The sequence below is a fragment of the Dromiciops gliroides genome, chromosome 6 (genome assembly GCF_019393635.1).
Source record: "Dromiciops gliroides isolate mDroGli1 chromosome 6, mDroGli1.pri, whole genome shotgun sequence".
Classification (NCBI taxonomy): domain Eukaryota; kingdom Metazoa; phylum Chordata; class Mammalia; order Microbiotheria; family Microbiotheriidae; genus Dromiciops; species Dromiciops gliroides.
This window is the reverse complement of record NC_057866.1, coordinates 214,753,560-214,759,367: the sequence shown is the minus strand read 5'-3', so window position 1 is coordinate 214,759,367 and position 5,808 is coordinate 214,753,560. Positions and strand designations below refer to the sequence as shown.

Below are 5,808 nucleotides of genomic sequence, written 5' to 3'. Positions count from 1 at the left end.
TGGGACAACCTCTTTGACCTGAAATTAATTATTTTTAACACCTTTTAAGCTTCTTTCTATTCCCAGAATGTAAAAGCTTTGAAGGCAAGAACAGTCTTGCTTGTTGTTGTTGAAAGCCTAGCATAAAGCCTAGTGCATTTAGTAAATGTTCATTGGTTATTAAAGCAAAAAAAAAATGTAAACAAACATTTTAGAAACAGAGATTAATTAAATTAACAGATTATAGAGTTTAAGTTTTTTTTTAATTTAGCGTTTTACTTTTCTTACAATTAATGTACAAATGATTTTAACATCCATTTAAAAAATTTTGTGATGCAAATTCTCTCCCCTCTTCTCCCCTGCTTTGAGAAGGCAAGAAATTCAACATAAGTTATACATGCATAGTCATGTTGTGAAAGAAAACTGACAAAAATACTCAACAAAAATAAAGTAAAAAAAATAATAATTCTTCAAACTGCATTCAAACACCACAAGTTCTTTCTATGGGCATGTATAGCATTGTTCATCATAAGTCCATGAGAATTTTCCAGAATCATATCATTGCATTGCTGATAATACCTAAGTATTTCACTTGTGATCATATTAAAAAACTAGCAGTTACTTTGTACACATTACATTTCTCTTTGTATTAGCTCATGTAAGTCTTTCCAGGTTTTTCTGAGAGCATCCTGCTCATAACTTCTTTTTTTTTTTGGGGGGGGGGGACAATGGGCAATGAGGGTTAAGTGACTTGCTCAGACTAGGCCCTTTCCTGGCCTGAGAACAATTTATATTTTTCTTGGAAGCTTTGGATATAGGAGATTTGACTTTGTTATCTTTTCTTTCAGGGAAATGAGGGTTAAGTGACTTGCCCAGGGTCACATATATAGTAAGTGTCAAGTGTCTGAGGCCAGATTTGAAATCAGGTCCTCCTGAATCCAGGGCTGCTGCTTTATCCACTGTGCCAATTTGCTGCCTCATATCATTTCTTCTAGCACATTAATCTCTAATAATCACATACCACAATTTACTCAGCCTGTCCCCAATTGATGAACATCCCCTCAATTTCCAATTCTTTGCAACCAGAAAAGAGCTGCTATAAAGGTGTGTTTTTTGTTTGTTTGTTTGTTTTATTTTTAATATAAATGGTTCCTTCTGGTCAGAGCCAAGATGGCAGTAAAAAGGCAGTGACTTCTCAGAGCTCTCCCCATAATCCCTCCAAGTACATTCAAATAATGCCATAGCAGAACCTACAAAAGGATGGGGTGAAATCTTTGTCCAATCAACGATGACTTAGAGGGTTGGCAAGAAAGATCTTTTAGGGGGCAGATCCAAGATGGCAGAAATAAACCAGGAAGTTGCCTAAGCTCTCCCAAGGTTCCTTCAAACACAACATTTAATTGAGCCTCTAAACAGATTCTGAAACTACAGAACCTATAAAAAACAGAGAAGCACAATCTTCCAACTTGAGATAATTTGGAAGAATTCAGGTGTGTCAAGATAATAGAATGTGGTAGATGAGGAGATTTAGCAGATACTCAGGGGCCCACCTGGAGATTGATCAAAACTGATTGAATTGGGTTAGAGCAACTGACTGTGACTGGCTTACTTCCAGTTAACTAGATTGTAAGCACATCTGGCTAATACTTAAGAGGGGACTTAAGAAACTAAAAACTTTGAACTTTCCATCGAGACCACCTTTGGGTCTAATAAACCAATGAATTTGAATGACACTAGCCAATCAGCTTAAAAAACTTCCCTTTCTGGTAGGGGAGCGTGAAGGAAGAAGTGGACGCTGGCAAGAGAGTTCTTCCTCTTTTGGTGTGAGAGATCGGCGTGGTGGCAGAGGAATTCAAAACTGGGAGGCTTAGGAAGGCTAGGATTGCCAGGCTATAAGAAATCTGTTTCCAATCTTTTTCTTTCTTTTTTTTTTTGTTTACTATCTTTTAATAAACCCTTAAAAACCCTAAATTCATTTATCAATGATTTTACTCATTTTCCCCAAAAAACTGGGGGGACAGATTAGAACCCACATTTAGAACTTTAAATTACAAACAGGAAAGGTTGGTCTCACTCATGCAAGGGGGTAGAGTAGCACAATTCACAGCACAGAGCTGCACTGAGGGGGTCTGGGCAAGTCAGCAAGAAGCTCTTGGACACAATGGAGTAACTGACACCCCATGATACTGCCTCATCAAGCCAATGGTACAGCAGGCCAGTGGTTAGATGTACCAGCACCAGCTGAGATGGCAGGCTGCCAGCTGAGGGGCCACCCACAGGACAAGCACGACAAGGCCTGGCCATCCCAACATGCTGGGAGCAAGCTCAGGGAGCAAGCCAAGGGCAGTGAGAAATCCACAAGCCATAGAGGCCTCAGAGTAGAAAGCCAGTGACACAGTCCCTATACCCCAGCACAAGAAGCTTGAAACAGTCACCCTGGTGCCCAGGAGCAGACCTTAACTTTGAAAAAAGAAAAAGCTGCAATACAAGTAAGAAAAATAAGAGGACTCTTACCATTGAGAACTTCTGTGTGGATAGGGAAGAACAAAAGAGAAACTCAGATGAGGAAAATACTCCCAAATCATCTACATGTGAAGATTCAAGAGGGAAAATGACTTGGCTTCAAGACCAAAAAGCCTTGTTGGAGGAGCTAAAAAAGGATTTCAAAATCAATTGAGAGAGGTAAAAGAAAAAAATGGGGAGAGAAATGAAAGCAACCCCAAAAAAAATTATGAAAAAAGAATCAATAGCATGGAAAAGGAAGCACATTCCTTTAAAAAATAATAATTTGGCCAAATGGAAAAGGAAATGCAAAAGCTTACTGAAGCAAACAATGCCTTAAAAATTCAAATTGGACAGATGGAAGCTAATGACTCCATAAGACACCAGGAATCAGTCAAACAGAATCAAAAGAAGGAAACAATAGAAGAAAATGTGAAATACCTCATTGAAAAGACAACTGAGCACATCTCTTTCTGCAGCCATCTCAGACCTACATTCCTCTCACAAAATGCCTGGAAAAGTGACAGAAACCATCCCAGCCACAGAGCAAGAGTTGCCACAGCCCCAGGCTGAGACAGGGTCTTGAACAGAATCTGACAGCTATGAATCAATATGAGAGCTTGAGGAACAGGATTCTACAGACAACCACACAACAGTCCCAGCTGGCAGCAGCCACTGAGACCAATAAGGAACCAGTCATTAAACAAAACAGTCGAAGTGAAAAGAAAGCATGAAAGGCTATGTCCAAACTGGGACTTCAACAAGTAACAGGGGTTACTAGAGTCACTATGCAGAAATCTAAGAATATTGTCTTTGTCATCACAAAGCCAGATGTCTACAAGAGCCCAGCTTCAGATACCTACATAGTCTTTGGGGAAGCCAAGACTGAGGATCTCTCTCAGCAGGCACAGCTAGCTGCTGCTGAAAAATTCAAAGAAGTTCAGGGTGAAGCTGTTTCAAACATAAAGGACAATACACAAACTCCAACTGAAGAAGAAAGTGAAGAAGAAGAGCTTGAAGAAACAGGTGCGGAAATTAAGGACATAGAATTGGTCATGTCCCAAGCATATGTATCCAGAGCAAAGGCTGTCCTAGCCCTAAAGAACAACAGTAATCATATTGTATTTGCTATTATTGAATTAATGATGCAATAAACTGGAGACAAAGACATTTTTTTCAGTGTTTCAGAGAGGATTAAATGCAACTTGATTTGAAATTTGTACTGTTTCTATCAATAAAGTTGTGGCTTTTGTTGGATGCAAAAAAAAAAAAAAAAAAGAAAAAACAAGTGACCTGGAAAATAGATCCAGGAGAGACAGTTTGATAATGATTGGACTACCTGAAAGCCATGATCAGAAAAAGAATCTACACACCATATTCTAGGAAATTATCAAGGAGAACTGTCCTGATATTATAGAATCAGAGGATAAAACTGTCATTGAAGGAATCAACAAATCACATCCTGAAAGAAACTCCAAAAGGAAAACTCCAAGGAATATTGTAGCCAAATTCCTGAAAGTGCAAAGGGGGTAAATAGAATGGAGGGAAATAGACAGTTAGTAATAATAACTGTGAATGTTAATGGGATGAACTCTGCCATAAACAGAAGTGATTAGCAGATTGGATTAAAAACCAGAATCCTACAATATGTTGTTTACAAGAAAAACATTTGAAGCAGAGAGATACACACAGAGTAAAGGTAAAAGGTTGGAGCAGATCATTTTATGCTTCAGCTGATGTCAAAAAAGCAGGGGTAGCAATCCTTAGACAAAGAAAAGTCAAAAATAGATCTACTTAAAAGAGATAAGGAGGGGCAGCTAGGTAGCTCAGTGGATAAAGCACTGGCCTTGGATTCAGGAGGACCTGAGTTCAAATCCGGCATCAGACACTTGACACACACTAGCTATATGACCTTGAGAAAGTCACTTGACCCACATTGCCCTGCAAAAACAAAACAAAAAAGCAAACAAAAAAAAAAACAACAAAAAGAGATAAGGAAGGAAACTACGTCTTGCTGAATGTTACTAAAGATAATGAAGTAATATCAAAACTAAACAAGCATGTGCCAAGTGGCATAGCATCCAAATTCTTAGAGAAGTTAAACAAGTTACAAGAGGAAATAGACAGCAAAACTATACTAGTGGGGGATCTGAATCTTCTCCTCTCAGAATTAGATAAATCAAGCCACAAATTTAAAAAAAAAGAAATTAAAGAGGTAGATAGAATGTTAGAAAATTTAGATATGATAGATGTCTGGAGAAAATTGAATGGGGATGGAAAGGAATATACCTTTTTCTCAGCAGAACATGTCACATATTCAAAAATTGACCATTTATTAGGGCAAAAAAACCACATAGTCAAATGTAGACAGGCAGAAATAGTAAAAAACATCGTTCTCAGATCATAATGTAATAAAAATTACATTTAATAAAGAGCCTTGGAAAGGCAGACTGAAAATTAATTCAAAACTAAAGAATTTCATTCTAAGGAATTTAAATTTAAATTAAATTTAAAGAATTTGTCAAACAACAAATCATTGAATCCATAACTTCATCCAAGAAAATGGCAATTATGACACAACATACCAAAATCTATGGGATGCAGCCAAAGCAGTACTTAGGGGAAATTTTATATTTCTAAATGCTTACATCAATAAAAAGAAAAAGTAGAGATCAACGAATTGGGCATGAAACCTAAAAAAGTTAGACAAAAACAAATTAAAAATCCCCAATTAAATACCAAATTATAAATCTTGAAAATTAAAGGAGACATTAATAAAATTGAAAGCAAAAAATATAGAATTAATCAATAAAACTAAGAAATGGTTTTATAAAAAAAATAAAATAGATAAACCATTGGTTAATTTGTTTTAAAAAAAAAGAAAGAAGAAAACAAAATTACCAGTATCAAAAATGAAATGGATGATTTGACCACCAAGGAAATGGAAATTAAAGCAATAATTAGGAACTATTTTGACCAACTGTATGCCAATAAATTTGACAATCTAAATGAAATGGATAAATATTTACAAAAACATAAACTGCTCAGGTTACCTGAAGACAAAATAAAATCCTTAAATAAGCCCATATCAGAAGAAAAGAAATTGAACAAGCCACTAATGAATTCCTTAAGAAAAATCTCCATGGCCAGATGGGTCTACAATTGATTTCTGCCATACATATAAAGAACAATTAATTCCAATATTACACTAATTTTTTGGAAAAGTAGGTGAAGGAGTGGTACCAAATTCCTTTTATGACACTAATCTGGTGGGTTTGGGATTTTTTTTAGAATGTTTTTTTCCCAAATTCCGTGTGAAAGCAAATT

The 5,808-nt window shown here is 36.4% G+C and overlaps 1 pseudogene; it reads left to right on the top strand.

The window, feature by feature from the left end:
- The first annotated feature begins 2,989 nt into the window (after window positions 1-2,989).
- Window positions 2,990-3,635, top strand: LOC122732215 (annotated as a pseudogene).
- The last annotated feature ends 2,173 nt before the right edge of the window (window positions 3,636-5,808 follow it).